Source organism: Bactrocera dorsalis, chromosome 5 (assembly GCF_023373825.1).
Source record: "Bactrocera dorsalis isolate Fly_Bdor chromosome 5, ASM2337382v1, whole genome shotgun sequence".
Classification (NCBI taxonomy): domain Eukaryota; kingdom Metazoa; phylum Arthropoda; class Insecta; order Diptera; family Tephritidae; genus Bactrocera; species Bactrocera dorsalis.
The window spans coordinates 49,126,363-49,145,712 of record NC_064307.1 but is presented as its reverse complement, the minus strand read 5'-3'; the positions used below and the strand labels follow the sequence as shown (position 1 = coordinate 49,145,712).

Genomic DNA, 19,350 nt, shown 5'->3' with positions numbered 1-19,350 from the left:
GAGTTCTCTGTGGAGAAAACAATGACCAACCTTCACCAACAGAGAGGAATGGGCAATAAACGACAGTACCGATGGAGTCATCTCTTGAAACCAGCTAAGTAAACTTAGAATTGTTATCAAATTGGGTTACTTTTTCTTCATTATTTATAAGTTTATTCAATACTTTGGCTAATCAAATGTTTGGTTTAGACTAGACTACCACACTTTGATTGCTTCAACACTTATCATATCCTTTCCTAGCTGAACAAGGACTTGAGCGCAGATTTTTAAGATTGTGCACTGTATTGCTTTCGAGCTCAACATTTTTAAGACTCTATATCTGTAGCTTTGAACCTGACAATTCTCAAAATTTCTCTGCGGTAACACTAAACAAAAGCTCGTCGAGGGTTTATAAAAATGGAAAAAATAATGCCTTGTACCAATACTCCTTTCCTTTTTCCACATACTGTAAATATAATAGATATTAAGTAGGTGACATACACAGCAGATAATATCCAAGCAAATAATAAAAAAAAAACATCCACAGGTAAATACACGCACATGTAATATTTATGACTTTGCGAACAGAATGAGAAAATAAAGGGCAGATTAATAAAATAAAGGAAAGCGTGGCAGCGTTATCCATCTTCCCTTCACAGTGCAAACAGTCTAAGACGCCGTTGGACAACAATTTGTTGCTTCGAAATGTATGTGGTGGGTCCTTGGAACTTTTCGGTGAATATCTTTTATTTGATAAATGAAAAGTCAATGTCGTGTAAATGACAAATAAGCAGTTTCCAGCAATGATTATGGTTTCTTACCCGGCAATTTCGGAGACGTATTATACAATAGACAAGCAAGAAAAAAAGAAAGACCTGCAAAAGCAGCTACACAGCAGAGAAGTGAGATTGTGTGAATAGAATTCAAAAGTTTCATGTGCCAGCGGTTCCGCATTAATCAAATCGAGCAGTTGGTGGGCGGGGCGTATGAGTGACATTTAATTTCGTTAAGTGATGCCTGGCATATTTGTGAGTTAGTATGTGTCAGCGGCGTGTTTACAATCGATTAAGAAAAATTTAGACTGACATTCCTATTGATGCATCAATTTTACGCTAAATTAACATTTGATAGATGAAGCATTGACAATAAACTGAGCTAGAGTGAGGCGCACGCGGATTATGGGTTATAGAAATATAAATATGAAGTAATAATGGTTTCGTGCAATAAACCGTCATAATCCGTTATTTATAAACGCAGGAACAACCGCATAAAACAAATTTGAATTTATACAATAAAACACAAAAAAATATTTAAACGTAGCAAGATTATAGAGAACAATTTAATAATGGCTTAAGTGCAGCCGGTATTTTCAACCAATCAACCAACTAATTGGATTTTTAGTATTATTTATGTATCGGGAAAGAAATATGCATTGCATTCGTGTAGATCTCACTAACTTATTTTTTCTAATATAATATTCTAAATAATTTTCAGCCGGTCCAAATAATGCTTTTGAACGTCTCGCAGGTTGGAGCGCTTTTGTGCTGAGCATTTGCAAGGTGGAACAGGTTTCTCTACTTATTGGTGTTGCTCTGATGCATTTATAGGAGAAGAAGGAATTAATTCTGAAGAAATGAAAATTAATGGTTCTTTATTTTTAATATTTTCCATGACGATTACCATTTAAGAGTATGCACCTGGAATGTCTAGTTCCTTCTTTGGGAAGGTGTCGCTGCTCACCGCCGTTCAAGAAGTGCGATTGACGGAACAAGGACTGAGACGAGCAGGTAGGTAGCTTGGAGCATACCTATGAAAGCTGCCATCGCCACGATGCCGATCTCGTACGTGGCGACCACCAGGGTGGACAAAGAAGGTATCTTTGGTACAACGGTCGGTAAATTCAGCCTCCATAATGAGACATCCCCAAAAGGCGTTAAGGCTAATTGACTTCCCCAAGACCCGAAATATGGTTATCAGTAGTACTAGATTCCAGCATAGGAAAATTCATCAAACTACCTAGCTGTCTCCGGATCAAAAAGCCATCAACCTGGTCGATCATGTTGTGATGTGTGGAAGATACGTCTTCAGTGGTTGAGACGTGCGTACACTCCGAGGCCCTAACATCGACTCGAACTACTATCTTGTTGCGGCCAAGATACACACCTTTCCGCGTGCAACAAAACATGCACCTCAAGAAACACAAAGAAAGTTCGACGTCGAGAAGCTGCAGTCATAACAGAGAGCCGAACGACTTTTTACTCGACTTGCACTCCAGTTCTCCTACTCACCGAGAGCACTTGTCAGCAACTCGGTATAAGGGAACTATGGGTCGGCATTTCAAAAATGCGGTGGATAACAGAAGGTTCAAAACCGGAGTATATCTTGTAGAACCCAAGGAGGTGATCTGGTAACCGATGCCCAGAGAATACTAAAATTATGGAGGGAACACTTCTTCAGCCTGTTGAATGGAAGTGAATTCATAACGCCAGAAGAAGGCAAACTCGATTCTCCAATCGATGACGATGGAGCAGACGTTCCACAATCCACAAAAAAGAAGTCCCACAATCTGCGCCAACTACCATGAAATAAGTCTCCTCAACATCGCGTGTAAGGTTCTATCGAGCGTATTGTGTGAGAGATTAAAGCCCACCGGCTTCAGACCTGGCAAATCAACAACCGACCAGATATTCACCATGCGCCAAATCTTGGAAAAGACCCGTGAAAGGAGAGTCGACACACGACACGACAGCACGAAAAGGAGCTGCCTTTAGCCGCGATGTCGGAATTAGGTACCCCGCAAAACTAATACGGCCGTATGAGGTATACGACGACATTGTCATAGTTCAGCGAATTAAAAGATAGCGGCTACGCTGGCTAGGTCATGTTGTCCGAATGGTCGAAAACACTCCAGCTCTGAAAGTATTCGATGCAGTGCCCGCTGGGGGAAGCAGAAGAAGAGGAAGGCCTACACTCCGTTGTAAGGACGTGGAGAAGAAACTGGCTTCGCTTGCAATATCCAATTGGTGCCACGTAGCGAAAAGAAGAAACGACTGGCGCGCTGTTGTTAACTCGGCTAGAATCGCGTAAGCGGTGTCTACGTTAGTAAAGAAGAAGAAGTAGCATCATAGCTACATACGAGTATATCAAATATTCATCTTTTCAACTTCTCCATAGCAAACTTCGGAACTTTTTTTCATATGTAATTAAAACAATATTCTTCCAGTCTCAACGTTTTGACAAATGGCTTTATCATTCGAACATGAACCACGTATTAAGTCTCTTCGTTCATTCCCTTTCCTTTCTTTCTCTTTCACTGATATATTGTATAAATTTCTGGGAATTCTGCAACATCATTAATTCTGAGGGCATGCGAATTAGTGTAGCAACGCAAGGGAAGGGTTTTATCGAATATAGGTGAACATTTAATAGACTATAAGACTAGATATCTCTACGTTGGATTTTTTCAAAAATCTTCGCATCATTTCCGGATCGGACAGTGAGGATCGCGCAATATTTATATGAGCGAAAAAGAAGCCCAAAACCTTAATCATGACTGGAAAATTAAATTTTATTACTAAAGAGCCGATAAATATCAAAATATTTAAAATTTAAATATAGTAGAAGCAAGAGTATATTCAACTTTTTCTTGAATAAATTTGTAATCCGGACACCTGAAAGCTTCAACAATTTTTTAAGATCGTATCGTATTTGATATGAATAAGGAGTGATTGATTCGTCATAACACGAAAAATGTTACTTACTGAAACTCGTAAAACCAAACTGCGATTTGGTTCGGTAAAACAAACAACGGCCTTACAATACTTTTGTTAGCCTCTGTATATTCAGAAATTTTTCCAATTAAGTCATTATAGAATTTAAAAAATGTTATTGACATGAAGAATGTGCAAACAAGCCACAAATAGTCGCAAAATAACGGTACACACCCACACACATGAAATAATAAGCGAACATGTGCTGGAAGTTTTTTGTAATTTTAATCAATTTCATGGCTCAGTGAACCAACGACAAGTAGCACACACACCATTAAGGTGTACACACACTTATGCGCCTGAGAGTACACAATCGAAAAAGAAAAAAAATGTAAAAAATGGTGCACCATAATATATTGCCACTGCAGCAAAAAGACATGGCAGAAATATGCTTGCAACACATGCATAAATGCTTACTACCACACATACACAGATGGACACAAGCAAATGGCAGTCAACAGTTGTGTGTTGAGGTGTGTAAAAGGATGCCAAAGCGATCAATTGCAAAGCGGTCAGCTGCAGCGCTTGTGTATAAACACGCCTGCCTCCAGGGAGAACACATTATTAACGCACGCACACATCTGCTCACGCCTTCGTCCACACTTGCCACACTCAGCTGCGCTCACTTCAATGCACGCTGCCACCCTGCAAAGCTCACTGAAGTTGCACATTGCTTTCAGTGGCACTTTTACACGCTTTTATACCCTCGAGCTGCTTAAAAATATCAGCAACTACTTTAACACTACAACAACTCTATTCGAATGCATATGTATAACCCACATACATACACATAAGCTAGTAAAAGCATTTAATAATATTTTCCCGTTGCATACTGAGCCAACCAGTGGTCAGGACCTTTGAGCATACCGTTGTCATTAAAACATTACTCGGTCATGTATGAAGGCTCACCACTGCTTGCCACATACTCAGCTGAGCATCTGCTCCGCATTCAGCCGGCAGCAGTCGGTCGCTGCACCTGCGTGGGTGTGTCTGTGCGTTGCACAATTTGCGGCTTCGTCGTGCGGTTATTTGCCACTTGGGCAGCGCTCGTCCCATCGGCATGTCGGCTCTCATGCGGAGGCTGCGTTCTTCGGTGGTTGCCTTGATTGATTGGTGGCTTGTCACTGAGGTTGCATGGAATGCTTTCGCATTGCCACAATTCACTAGCAGCTTGATTGCGAGTTTTCCGAATGCTCGACCCTCTAAATTAGTAGTAATTTACTTCAAATACTTCCGCTTAAAGTTTAATTACGAAAATTAATTGCCAAACGGAAGAGGTGTTTGTTTATTTTCGATTTAAATGGAGTTCATTCAACGTCAATCCTGATTTGTTCTGAAGGATTGAGGAGTTATTTAAATTGAATATATTTTCCATGTTATATTGAACTTCTGGTTGCTATCTGCTCGAAAATTATAATTAAGAAGAATAGAAAAGATAAAGAGACCTCTTTAACGGATTTAATAAATTCTACTGTGCACAACGCTATTAGGGGAAGGAAGAAACTGTAGTTTGATAAAAAAAAATTTACGTAATCGGATATTACTACTGGGACTCAATAATTTAACTGACAAAGATTTTATTAGAGAGAAATGTTTCTTTTTCAGAGGCGGAATCTTCAAAGATATCGTCAGTTTTCCGGACGATATGTACGATTCGTATTGGCACCTCCTTTGGAACCACTACCAAGCAGAGCTTGCGGCACAGTACGTCTACGTGCATTGTATTCGGCCCACAGGACTGCCGTTAGGCATTAGATCGTAGAGCCAAGCTTAGCCATTCGACTTATCAGTCACGCATTTTCGCCCTAAGTCCGGTTAAGCCTTTTGTTTTCGCTGCGTTGCCGCCCCTTATCTCTTGTATAGCTATAGCTGCCCACGCTCTCACTCTGTCCCAGACTACCTCTGATTGGATGATGTAAGGCACGATATTCTTCGGCGTAACTCGATCATTTATCATATCTCTCTTTTTTATACATTGGGCTGCTGCTGCAGATGGAGCACTTTGTTTCGTCATCCAGTCCGTATTTAAAGTAATACCTCTTTAAATACGGACTCTAGCAACTATGCTATGTTAAACACAGTATAATATAGAAATTAGTTTCCTCCATGTTTCCGTTCTACCCACTCTTGTACGATTCTAATAAGCCTCTGCGTCGTTCTATCATTTCTGCCGTTCGTTAGACTCCTTAGTCTTTCCAGCTTCCTCTGGCAACTGCCAGTGCTTTTTGTTTTATCGAATTCTCGCTTAATTTTAGACGATATTGAGTCTGGTGACCTGAGGCCTGCTATGATTCAATCCGCTTGATGTGATACAGTTCGGTAGTTGGGCTCATCTACTTTGGCTTGGTTCACAAATGTTAGCCATTATCTTCATTCCGTCACTTTGTCTAGATGCGTTTTGTAATTTTAGCAATGATTTTGGTGACAAATCAGCTGAGTAACACATGCTTGCTGGAAAATGGCATACATTAAAGGCACATTTGCTCGTGGTTTTATTCACCAAATTTTATTGGTTATTGACTACTGCTCTGTAATCTGAAAGACTCATATGGAATATAAAATGTTTATATATGGAAAGTAGGCGTGGGTGTTGTTCGATATCACAACCCACCATATGAATGTCGAAATGTATGACATTCACCAAACTTGATGCCCACGCCTAGTATCCAATATTGATACCGGCTCCTATGAAACTCTTCCATATATCTCAGGGGTAAAACTTAATTTTTAATAAAAGTAATTTGTATTATATTAAACGAGCGATGTACAAATTTTTTTCGGAATCGTCACTTTTTCCTTTCCCACAAGCCCTCAACTATTCGGCCATTCATTATTAGCTGCACGCCCAGTATCTATTCTTATTGACGACGCTGTTCGAACCAAACACACACTAGAGCGTAGTTCAGTGGATTAGATTCGGGACTTCTAGGCAGCCAATGATCTGCGGCAATCAAACTGGGAATATTGCTTTTAAGCCATTGTTCCGTGTTTTTACCGCTGGGATAATATCCATGGAAAATATAGCTTAAATGCTTTAATACTATTCTAAAATATCCTGCTGGTATCTTTTTCACAGAAGTGAAAAGATGTAGCGTCTTTAGTGCAGACTGTTCCCAGAACCTTAACAGGAACTGAATGGTGACTACGTTAACCCTTGGTATAATATTTTTTGCGTTTTGCTTATTGGAAACTTCTTAACTTGTGACATCTTTTAATTTTTATTAGGGATAATTTCATAGCCGTTGCCCGTGTGCCACTGAAGAATCCTCTAATTTGCCACACGCGCGTGTTCAGAAGATGACCAGGTGTCCAACGGTAGGCCTTCATCTTAATACTCGAAGGAAGCATAAAGCTAAACTATGTATTTATTGTATAGTACGAGTGTAGTTGGAATATTTTTCTCACATATCTGTATCTACGTTATAAAGGATTAACTGTCACCGATCATAAGGGCTGCAATTTGTTTTGATTATCATATAATCAAATACTATCAGGTTTTAGCAATTTATTATGGTGCACTATTTTTTACATTTTTTTTTTCTTATTTCGATTGTGTACACTCATGCGCATAAGTGTGTGTACATCTTAATGGGTATTTATGTGTGTAATACAATTTAATTTTCCAGTCGTGATTAAGGTTCTGGGCTTCTTTTACGCTCATACAAATATTGCGCGATCCACACTCACAGATCCGGAAATTCGGAAGATTTTTGTAAAAATCCAACGTAGAGATATCTAGTCTTATAGTCTACTGAATGCTCACTTTTATTCGATGAAAACCTTCCCTTGCATTTCAACATTAATTCGCATGCCCTCAGAATTAATGATGTTGCAGAACTCCCAGAAATTTATACTATACTAGCTGACCCCGCAGCCGTTTTCCTTCCTAGAACTCAAAGGAACTCGTAGAATCAAGAATTCTCCCACTTGTATTCGGTAGGTGCGTCACAATCAGTCGGGTTCCATTACACAGTTTCGGCGCATGAAGATTGCGAAACATAATAACGACGGATCCTACTTTGAGACGCAAATGATACGGTGGCATACCAAGCCTGTCCAAAGAATTTAGTACTACCACTGGATAATTCACGGCGTCGTCTTTATATCGGGTGATTTTTTTGAGGTTAGGATTTTCATGCATTAGTATTTGACAGATCACGTGGGATTTCAGACATGGTGTCAAAGAGAAAGATGCTCAGTATGCTTTGACATTTCATCATGAATAGACTTACTAACGAGCAACGCTTGCAAATCATTGAATTTTATTACCAAAATCAGTGTTCGGTTCGAAATGTGTTTATCGACAAATTTTGTTCAGCGATGAGGCTCATTTCTGGTTGAATGGCTACGTAAATAAGCAAAATTGCCGCATTTGGGGTGAAGAGCAACCAGAAGCCGTTCAAGAACTGCCCATGCATCCCGAAAAATGCACTGTTTGGTGTGGTTTGTACGCTGGTGGAATCATTGGACCGTATTTTTTCAAAGATGCTGTTGGACGCAACGTTACGGTGAATGGCGATCGCTATCGTTCGATGCTAACAAACTTTTTGTTGCCAAAAATGGAAGAACTGAACTTGGTTGACATGTGGTTTCAACAAGATGGCGCTACATGCCACACAGCTCGCGATTCTATGGCCATTTTGAGGGAAAACTTCGGACAACAATTCATCTCAAGAAATGGACCCGTAAGTTGGCCACCAAGATCATGCGATTTAACGCCTTTAGACTATTTTTTGCGGGGCTACGTCAAGTCTAAAGTCTACAGAAATAAGCCAGCAACTATTCCAGCTTTGGAAGACAACATTTCCGAAGAAATTCGGGCTATTCCGGCCGAAATGCTCGAAAAAGTTGCCCAAAATTGGACTTTCCGAATGGACCACCTAAGACGCAGCCGCGGTCAACATTTAAATGAAATTATCTTCAAAAAGTAAATGTCATGAACCAATCTAACGTTTCAAATAAAGAACCGATGAGATTTTGCAAATTTTATGCGTTTTTTTTTTTAAAAAAAGTTATCAAGCTCTTAAAAAATCACCCTTTAGTTAAGATAACCGTTCGATTTGTATGAGCGCAAGTCTCCTGGAATTTGACTTTGAATCTTCCAGTTGAAGTCAACAGCATCGGTATTTTTGGCAGCAAACATTGCGCGTGCACTTAATGAATCGTAGTTACGATAATTTAGCCAATGCCCGAACATTTGTGATCAGTTAATCTTTCGTGAATTGATAAAGGGAAGATGGAATTGATATCAAACCACCGAAAGTATCAACTGAAATTGATCCATTTCCAATTTTTAGCGAAGACGATGTAAAATGTCTTTGACAATGTCGATGTTTATATCGAAAAGTATGCGAACTTAATTTTCATCCATGCGAATATGGTACGCTCCATGTGTTGTCAACTTCGATACTCACGCCTCTAAATTGAATGCTAAATGTTCTGCCATTGTCGTCTGGTGAGCGATGCCGATTGAGTGGATATCAATCATTTCTAGTTTGTGTTTCCGAAAGAAAAGTACGTGGAAACTGTTTCGTGCATTTATTGACAGATATACCAATCGAAGTGGGATTGCGGTGGCCGCAAGGTCCATGAACCATATTGGTTTTCATCACTTCGCATAATACTGGATCTTTCTTTGCATCAGGAATTGCCGCATAATAAATGATTTCATCAATTTGATCTGGTGTAACCACCTTCCACCATCCAAAGAAGAATGTGTGCGTGCGGCAAACCTCTTTTTTGCCACTCAGAGTACATCTAACATCTAACAGCACCATATATGCGTTGCTTCAAGATAATTACGATCGCTTTTTAATTGATCGCGACCCATAATACCGCACGTATGTCATCGCATCCTGGGAGTACTCGTTCATGTGCCTTGGGCTGCTAATGTATGTTGATGCCAAAAAGAACGCCGACCGATATTAGGGCGACCTCTTCATGGCATCGTGACAAATTTCAATCTGTAATTGATCACTTTGTGTCAAAAACACATTTTCACTGAATAATTTTCAAAAATTTTTTAAGCAAACGCTAAATTTGAAAGATTTAAATAATTGAAAAACAAAACAAAAAAAATTGAATAAAAAAATTTGAATGGAAAAAATTAACTTTTTGGAATTGTTCAATTTACCGACTTTTCCTTATGAAATACATACAGGTTTTTTATTTCTAAACCTCCCCCGATCTCCACAGAACATTCTCTGAAAAATTCATCAAAATTGGTTCAGTCGTTCTCTCAGCGTTTCTAATAAACAAACATTCATTCGTTTGTATGGGAAAAAGAAAAAGGCTGGTTTTAGAGGTTTCCGGCAATTTTTCGAATTTTTCTTGCCGTAAAAACCATTATTGAGCCTCAACGAACATTTTAAAAAAGGAATTGGCAAAATTGATCCAGGCGTTTTTGAGTTATGCGCTTACTAACACATTTTGCGATTCATTTTTATACAAATGTACATACATACATACATACATACATATGTATACATAATATATCAGTGAAACAGAAAGAAAGGGAAAGAAATGAACTAGAAAAGTTCCGAAGTTTGCTATGGAGAAGTTGAAAAGATGAATATTTGATACTCGCAATGCTTCTTCTACTTCTTTACTAACGTAGTTACCGCTTACGCGAATATAGCCGAGTTAACAACAGCGCGCCAGTCGTTTTTTCTTATCTCTAAGTGACGCCAATTGGATATTCCAAACGAAGCCAGGTCCTTCTCCACCTGGTACTTCCAACGGAGTGTAGGTCTTCCTCTTCTTCTGCTGCCCCCGGCGGGTACTGCATCGAATACTTTCAGAGCTGGAGTGTTTTCATCCATCCGGACAACATGACCTAGCCAGCGTAGCCGCTGTCTTTTAATTCGCTGAACTATGCCAATGTCGTCGTACAATATATCTCATACAGCCGTATTAGTTTTGCGGGGATACCAAATCCCCTTTCACGGGTCTTTTCCAAGATTTGGCGCATGGTATATATCTGGTCGGTTGTTGATTTGCCAGGTCTAAAGCTACACTTATAAGGTCCAATCAGTTCGTTGCCGGTTGGCTTTAATCTTTCACACAATGCGCTCGATAGAACCTTACACGCGATGTTGAGGAGACTTATTGCACGGTAGTTGGCGCAGATTGTGGGACTACCCTCTTTGCGGATTGTGGAACGTTTATTCCATCGTCATCGATTGGGGAATCGGGTTCTCCTTCTCTTGGCATTATGAATTCACTTCCATTGACAAGCCTGGAGAAGTGGTCCCTCCTTAATTTTAGTATGCTCTGGGCATCGGTTACTAGACCAAATCCTTGGGTTCTACAAGAGTATGCACCGGTCTTGAAACCTTCTGTTATCCGCCGCATTTTGAAAATGCCGTTCCATAGTTCCCTAATACCGAATTGCTGACAAGTGCTCTCGGAGAGCAGGAGAACTAGAGTACAAGTCGAATAAAAAGTCGTTCGGTGGCTGTTATGACTGCAGCTTCTCGACGTCGAATTTTCTTTGTGTTTCTTCAGGTGCATGTTTTGTGGCACGAAGAAAAGTGTGTATCTTAGCTGCAACAAGATAGTAATTCGAGTCGATGTTAGGGCCTCGGGGTGTACGCACGTCTAAACCACTGAAGACGTGTCTTCCACACTATACTAACTTAACTGTCACCGATCATAAGGGCTGCAATTTGTTTTGATTATCATATAATCTAGTACTATCAGGTTTTAGCAAAACTTCATATAAAAAACTAAATTCAACATGTAATGTTTAAAGAAATCGTGAATTGATAACAATCAGTTTATTAAGTATTAATTATTAACTTTTTTGAGTGTCATAATGTATTGAGTTGATGTAGAAAACGTGTCGGAATTCGTTATACTCGTATTACGGATATGTGGTTTGGACCTAAATTTTGCCCAATTTCATTCATATTCAGCGGTGAATCATATTATTTTTAAGAAACTTTGTTCACTTATTTCTTTTAATACAATATAACGCACTTTAACCTCAACGGTTTAAAGTTTAGGCTGACTGTGCTAACTTCTGATATTGCTCATGGATACTTGAGAACATATTTCCATCAATTTTCTAAATAGTGCGCCCAACAATAAAGTTTCGCTTTGCAAAGTGCCGGTAGCGTTTATAGGAAAAAGTGTTGTAATTATAGAAAATACATTGTTACAGCTGACATTTATTCAATACTCGCTACTCTACAGCGTTGTCTATTATTATTTGATATTGCATGAACACCTGGCCGTAAAAAAGGTTTGTTCTCGTTGGATCCCGGCGAATTTGACAATCGCTCAATCAAAGGCTCGTGTGGATTGGTGTAAAGAAATGCTGAAAAAATACGATCGCGGTGCTTCAAAAGACGTTTATAAGAACGTCACAGGTGACGAATAATGGATCTATGCGTATGAGCCCGAAACAAAACAGCAATCGACCGTGTGGGTCTTCCAAGACGAGCCAAATCCAACGAAACAAAAAACTTTTCGTTGATAAATATGCTAATTTTCATTATTAGGCCAGAAATATATATAGCAGCCCTTGTATAACTTGACGTCTTTGATGGAAACCTGTAACTAAATTTTTCGCATTTTCCACAGTAGCCGAATGAAATATTTTGTTCACGTTAAATGTTCCCTTTATATTTTAGTTTTCATTAATTCGATTTTTTATCGTCTTATTCTACAACATCTCTAGAGTATTGTTTTCTTTTTCATGTTGATCCGAGTAATAGTTTCAGACATACAGCCTTGAGAACTTATGCGCTCGAGGCTAGTTAGGCTAAATGCGTCGTCTTTAAACGCCTTTTTCTCAGAACTGTGCTTTTTGAAGTTGGTTGGCGAAATTTCTCGAGAACTACTCAACTGATCTTCATGAAATTTTACCCAGGTCTTTGAGATGCAATTCTTCAAGACTTGGGCGAAGGATTTTTTTAATCTAATTTTTTTCGAAGTTTCCATTTTTGTTTTGTTAAAATGTCTGACAAAAATCCAATTTTCAGTTTTTTCCCGTTATCCTAGTTCTAAATTAAGGATTTAACGAAAACACTTTTTTCACTTTAGATGAGTCTTTTTTAGTCTTTTCAGTATGTGCCTAAAATGGATGAAATCAGGTCAACACTTCCACTAGTTCCTATATACTAAATATAGGGATTTTCAAACATTCGCTTCACTTTATACCACATATGAGTATTGACCAATCTGCGAGGTGTCTTAATAATATCCAGTGAGCATATATGTATTTTTTGTCATAACACCAAAATTGGATAAAATCGGGTCAAAGTATTATCTTGCCCTCATCAGTTCATATCTTTCCCCAAGGCTAGTATACATGATTTTCATCCATTTTGACTTTCATCTTAACTTAAGGCGTTTTTGTCGGTGAATGTGAGTGATGTTTTAATGAAATTAAGTGGAAAATTTCTAAAAATTGGAATTTTCTGTCCGTTTGATGATGTTAATTTAGCTTTGATGGAGGTTATATCACAGTAAATATATTTCCTTTGGTTCAATTATGTTGATCTTGATTCGCACAAGCCAATAATATGAATATAGTTGTAGTTGAACGTTACTGCGTTTATTAGGAAAAATATTAATAGAAATGGAAAATGAGTTAAAAAACTATTTGTAATTTTAATCTATTTTGAGCACTTTTTTGTCATTATATAATTTTGTAACCAGTAGATAGTACATGTGCATGTAGTATGTATCTCTATTTTTACCCTTTTAAATGGTTCTCACGCACATTCGAAATAAAAGTACCGGGTACACTTGAGTGGTAATATACAATGTAATTTATTAAGAAAGTCTTAATATTTTTACAAATGTTATTTTATTAAGATGAATTGTTTAAATTTTTGGGTAACCAACTTAAACATGCGTATATCGATGGCGCGTCAGATTGCTGTTGCCGAAAAGCTTACGAAAGGTGTCGACGCAGCGCAGGGTGTAAACGAATGCTTAGAACGAATTGTAATGTATCTGCTCACGGACCATCCTTTTATGCTGAGTGGGTGGATGTAGTGTGGTGAGTTGTGTTATGTATGTGTGTGTTGTCATCGACTATGGTAGTTTCCAATTTGTTCCCAGATGCGGTGTATGGGTGATCATGTGGTGTACACAGTGGTTTTGTTAGGGTGCGCCATTTTGTCCCAGGTAGAGTGGGTGGATGTTTAACTCATTCAAATTTTTTGTATGTATGTAGGTCTATATAAATTAATGAACTGGAAGTATTGCTTTTAATTTCTCTTTTAATAAAAAAAGTGTTATGAGTGTAAACCCACTACTTTATGTCTTAAGTTATGTCCCGATCTAAAAGATTGGTTTAGCACTTGAAACAAAGCCTGCGCAATTAATTTCGGTGTCAAATAGTAAAAAGTTCAAATCCAAGCATTTCAAAGTATTTTTATATCGAATTTCTTTGTTTGCAAAGTTATCCCTTTCTTTAAAGATATGTGTTGATAATGATATGACAGCATCGATAGCTTTTAGTTGCACGCTTTTAGGAAAATATTTTTAATTGAGGAGATCGCACATTGATATAGCAATGGCGTTTCAGTGTCACAAAAAGTTACAGACATACAGACATAGAGATGAAGCTAATAAAAGCGCTTAAAAAAATTGAGAATTCTCAAAACGTAATTATGACTGATTCAATTCAAATCTGCTTCGCCTTTAAATTTTTAACGCAACATCTGCAATGCCTTGTATTTTCTTATAAAATTCTACTGGAATTTCGATAACACATTTCTACATCCGAATTAGATGACAGAAGAGTCTTAAATATACTCACAACCACCAAAATCATTATATAAGGAGCCGTGTTGCAAACATATGGACACCCTTACCTCCTGTTATATGCATAAAACTGCTACAATGGGAAGTTAAAGAGCTGGGAAAAGCTAGGAAGACCGGAGATATCTTCATAATAAATATACTCCAAAGCAATAACAAAAGCAAGCGCAAAATACAGACGTTTCATTTCGAAGAAAACGGCGTAGCTGTGTTCATGTTCACTCTTACATATGAATATATGTATAACAGTACTGGTTTTTTATTAACGAAATTATGTCTGTATATTGAAAATACATGTACTTAAATCTATATTCATGCAAAAGCGTCAGCAATAGAGTTTGCGTAAAAATTTATGATTTATTTGGTCACATCCAAGTTTATTGCAATCCATGTCCTATTCTCACCGCATACAAATGTTTATGTAATTGTTTGTGCACACAATCGTATTCCTAGCCATATCGGATTTTATCCTTCCTCACCGAAGCATATCGTAACACAAAGGCGACATAAAACAACATAAAATCGAATGAATGGCCCGTCCACCAACCATGAGCCCTGTTAAGTGAGACGCGTTGGGTTCGGTTATAAAATAGTACTCAGCTCTGGTTGCCCAGAGCTCCTTTATTTATAGCATTCCTTATCTTAATTCAGGTATGCACCACATGCTGAGTGCATACACACATCTTAACACTAATCTACTATACATACCGAAGTATGTACACATATCTTAAACATAAGTGTTCTCAACGGCAAACACAATTGTTTCTTGTCTATTATTCGGTAGGATCATTTGCAGTCTCAAGGGCAAACAATCCTTTACATTGTATAGATTAAATACTAAGGTCACTAAACAATATACCCGAAATGAACATTTATTACATTGTTGATAAAAATGGGTATTTGTAAATAGATATCTACGTTTAAGACTACATTCGTATACGCTGGCGATAATGAACATAAATATTTGAACTATGACAATTGTATCTTTATAAAAATATCTTCTTTACAATTGTAGCCGTTAAGAACTGTTCAGAAATCTGAACATACTGCCCACGTTGAAGTGTTTACACTTCAAAATAATTCAAGTATTTATAAATTTTGGGCATGTTAATTACATTTTTTAATTACAAGATTGGCGGATCGAACTCGTAATAATTTTTCTAATATAAGTTATTTTTTATTGCATACATTTTAAATTTTTAATATAATTTTCATTTTCTAAGATTAATAACTAATTTCTAAATATATATCCTCCTATGGGATATACGTTCCTTGCTGCGTTGCAGATGCGTCGTAGGATTACTGTTAAGATTACTGCCATTCTAAGTCCAAGTGTTTCGAATTTAATCACGGGACTTTTCAGGTCGTATGCCCAATTTCTCCAAGTGTAAACTGGTGCTCTTTTCACGAAGTATTTTCAGCAACAGATAGAAATCTACGTTGTATTTGTCAGCCTTGATCTCTGATGGTTTGAACATCTCAAGCTGGGATGACCGTGCGCGAAGCCCAAATTTACCAGACGTCCTTAGATCAACAAAATAATATGATGACCATTGGATAGTGTATAACGATCGACTTGGGTTTTGATAATAATTGTCTCTTTGACGTTGCATTAAAAAATGCGACGTCGATTTCACAATCGAAATTACCAATATTACAAACGATCGCATCGTTGGGCATGTGTTCAAAATGTGCGCGAGTAATAATGTCCTTGCAAACAGTTGTTGTTACGAAGATGATAGCTTCTTTGTATGCTTGCTTCATGGTGGTTACTTCATAGCCGCTTGGGTGGCAATGATATAATCGATTTCGATGACAACAATGATTCCGCCGAAACTACGCAGAGCTTATGCACAACTTTTGCCAATATCACATAACCAGTAACACAACACACTTTGCCAGCAATAATCACATCGGTGATCCATTTAATACCATCAATTAGCGACTCGCGACAACCATACAGATTATAGAATTTACTCTTGGCCACCGAATCGTTGACGTTGATGGCTAGCACACCGAGATGTCTCTCCTTCACCATTTCACATAAATTGTGTACACCGGTTGTAATTTCTCGCTCAAACACTTGAAGTCCGATTCGTGGGAACTTTTCATGCACTAAGTTGGTCAAACCAACACCATTATCGAGAATCAAGTTCACGAACTGACCATCTGAGAACCGTAAGGTCTGTTCAATGCACCATAAGTATTCTTCATTCATCAAGTCAAACAAGGAGTAGTAAAATGATCCTTTGAAGGGTGACAATGACCCAATCTTCCTTCATCCTCCTCCCCGTGAACGCGATGATGTCGTGCAGCTGCTAAATCATTGAGTTCACTTGTTGAGTATTTTAAATATTTCTGTGAACTTGAAATTTGCTGCCTTTCAACCGAATATTGAACTAGATCGATGTGGATAATTCTATCCCACGCTGTCCAAGTACCCCCAACAGGCACTCCAAAAATATTTTTTTAAATATATATATTATATCTAAACATTTAAAACATAGTACAACTATAATTAAGTTTAACAAACAAAATAAAAATAAGGTTATTATTTTTCTTCTTTTTTAACTGGAGTCGACCGCATCTCTTTTTATTGATTATTTGCATATCTTTTCTTCAGTAGGAAAAGGGTAAACAATGTGCATCGCTCTTTATGATGTGCCATTGCTTATCCTTACGTCTACATTTGGAATCTTGATTGAAAAGGACGTTTTCAATTCGTCCTCTCTTCCACTGCAATGGTGGAATATTTTCTTCTTTAAAAAATATAATTGTACCACTTTTAATATTTTCCAAAGAAACTTGGCATTTATTTCTTTTTCGTGGTTTATTATTTTTAAATTTTTTATCTAGAGAGATTAATCTTCCTTTTGTTTGTGAAGAATAATCTCCTAAGTTTATATTTTTCTTTTCAAATGGAAAATCTGCATTAAATTTTCCATCTGCAGGAAATTTTAAATTATTACGAAAATTTTTCTTGTACTGTGTTTCTTTTTTGGTTTTATTAACACATTTTTCCAAGGATTCTATTTTCCTATACTTTTTTCGTTGATTATCTAGCTTTTTATCTATATGTGTTAAAACCCCACAGTGAGCTAATTTTGAGCTTATGTTAGTTGATCCATATATCAACCATCCAAACACACTGTTCTGGAGTTTGTAATTCATATTTTCAATAGTTATTTTTTCTTCTTTTATCAAATCAAAAAATATGTCCGCACCTAATAGTACGTCAATCTTACCCGGAACATTAAATGAAGGGTCGGCCAGCTTTATATTTTCTGGAATTGTTTTAACTTTTATGTGTTCCGTGGGCACATTGGACACAATCTTTTGCACTACAACGGTGTCTAAATTTGCTTCAAAAGATTCTGTTAATGATTTTAAATGAAGATTAACTCTTTCTTTTGTATTGATCTTATTTCGACCAACTCCTTCAATGGTCACAGATTCTCTCCTGGAAGGAAGTTTTAATTTATTTTTTAGTTCTTTAGTTATGAGGTGAACTTGAGACCCATTATCTAATAAAGCACGTGCCTTTATTATTCTTCCATCACGACCTTTTATACCAACAATTGCTGTGGTTAGCAGGACATGTTTAGAATCATTTTTTAATTTATAATTTTTAGTATTTTTAATAACTGTGCTTTTAGGTTTAAAGGATTTGGCTTTGTGGAGCCATATATGATGGTTTCCTTGACAAGTAAAGCAACTTTCGCCTTTACACTCTTTTATATTGTGCCCTGTTTTAAGACATTTGGTGCATAATTTGTGTTTTATTACTGCATCCCATTTGTCCTGTATAGAAAGGGCTTTAAATTTATAACAATGAAATATATTATGTGAAGTATTACATCCCAATATGCATTTAAATTCTGCATTTTGAAATATTGGTGATGTTTTTGAAGCTTGTGCTGCTTCTAGTGCATTCCCTTCATGAATCAGAAACGATTGTAGTGAATTTAAGGTAGGTATTTCCTTAGGGTTTTTAAGGGAATTTTCATACCTAAGTCTTAAATTGTTGTCTAATTTTTGCACAAGCGTATAATTTAATAAAGCTTGCAACAAATTATCTGCAGACAAACTGAGACTTTCCAATGCTTGTGTACTTTCAGAAATTTTTTCTTGAAAATTTCGTACACTAAAAGCAGTCTCAGTCACTACTGGTGCATCTAAAATTTGTTTAAAATAAGTATTGGCGAGTAACCTCTTATTGGTAAATTTTTCATTAAGAAGGTTCCAGTCAACTGAAAATTTGTTGAGGTTGAAGGCAGATTTGCAATACAACTTGCAGCCGAACCTCTTAATTTTGTTTTTAAAATACACATTTTATACGTATCTGAAACATTTTGAGAGACTACTAGCTGTTCGAACAATTCTTTAAAAGTTTGCCACTGAGCGTAATCTCCTGAAAAAATCGGAATGTCAACTTGAGGCAACGTGAAATTGGTAGCATTTTTTTTGCTAATAGATTTTAATTTAAGTTTGTAAAATCTATTTCTTAAGTCATAGAATTTACTCGTTAACTCATCATTTTCGTGCTGGCTAATAAACTCAAGCACAGTATCACGAGTTTTTTCTATCAGTCTCTCTATGCTGTCTAGAGAGCATATTTCGTTTAATTCGCAGTCTTCAATATTCTTTTCTAATTCTGTTAATAAGAATTGAAGCCTGCGAACTAAACCAGGATTTGGAAGGCATTCCATTTTCCTGGGAGCACTATTTTCTTTAATAATAGCGATCAATTCGCTTAACTTGGCGTGCGCTGTCAAATAAAGCGTGCCTACCGACCCTTCTACGTCACTTTTAAAATAATTGT

General features: G+C 37.3%; 1 pseudogene; it reads right to left on the bottom strand.

Moving 5' to 3' along the window:
* Positions 1–15,105: 15,105 nt before the first annotated feature.
* On the bottom strand, positions 15,106–17,871 carry LOC125778865 (adenosylhomocysteinase-like; annotated as a pseudogene).
* Between the last annotated feature and the right edge of the window lie 1,479 nt (positions 17,872–19,350).